Raw genomic sequence first — 1,234 nt, forward strand, 5'->3', positions numbered from 1 at the left:
GATTCTTTAAAGCTTTAGAAATGAGTTAAATCGGTTGATATTGAGTTGATATTTGAAATGGTTTCCTTGAGATATGCCACTGAGGCGACTGTTGGATTTAGCTTGCTTTTAAATTGATTTCTAGTTTTGAGCTGTTGAAAAGGAATGAGAAACGGTTTAGTTGGGACCCGAACCGGGTGGCAAAAGTCCAAGTTTTAGAGGAGGTACTGCCGAAATTTCTATAGAATCCGAGTCCTTATTTGAAATATTAATTGGGGAATTTTGAGTTTAATGCCTTTTCTATCTATTTTGAGGATTGTGAAATTATGGCTTCTTTTATTACCTTTACTTAGAACAATTAAGAAAGCAATGAAGTTATGCTTTGAAAGAATTATTGAAAAGAGAATCATGATTTATCCTTATTTTCCAAGAAGAACAGTATGTCTTTGGATACAAGTCATTTGAAAGAGAATTTTGCTTTGAGGCTGTTTTAAAAGGTAAAACGGGTTTATGTTTTTCTCTATTAAACACAAAGATTGTCCCTTGGGAGAGTTTTCGTAAAGAGCTTATTTAATTGTTGTTGTGATGCTCTGTATTGTTTTAGTTATGGTTTACTGTACCCTCGCCTTTATCTTGATATAATCTGTAAGAGGGATACGAATTGTATTGGATTATGTTTGTAATATTATTTATATATATTTATGTATATATATGGGTGTACTCTTTATGAGTTGTTGTAAGTTGAATGGTATTTATGGATATACGTTATCGAACGAAATTATCTTTGGGAGTGGTACTGCGGTTTAAAGTTTCAAACAGGCTCATATTTTAGTATTAAATATTATAAGTGTCGTCGTAATGTCCGAGCTATCAGAGTCGCGCAGCCGGAAGTGTGGGCTTTGGTAGTTAGGATGTTACATTATGGTATCAGAGCAGTCCTTCCTGTAGAGCCTGAGGAATGGACCAACTATGCTTCAATTGCATACTCTGAGCGTTTGTCATGTATTAGGTCTTGTCGAATGACGAGAATTAGAGCTTGATGCACATGACGGTCTATTGATTAACGATGTTAGTCTTGTATTGCAAAATTCTTTGTAATAAGTTTGGCCGGCTTAATACTAGTGAATTTTGTATATGAAAGCGCTAATGGGTTATCATAGATGATAGACGAGTTTTGAGTAAAGCAAATCGCGGGTTTTGAGAACGCTAGAAACTATTTCTCGAGGCTATTCAGTTTTGTGTCTTGAATTTCATT

The sequence above is a fragment of the Arachis ipaensis genome, chromosome B07 (genome assembly GCF_000816755.2).
Source record: "Arachis ipaensis cultivar K30076 chromosome B07, Araip1.1, whole genome shotgun sequence".
In the NCBI taxonomy this organism is placed as follows: Eukaryota; Viridiplantae; Streptophyta; class Magnoliopsida; order Fabales; family Fabaceae; genus Arachis; species Arachis ipaensis.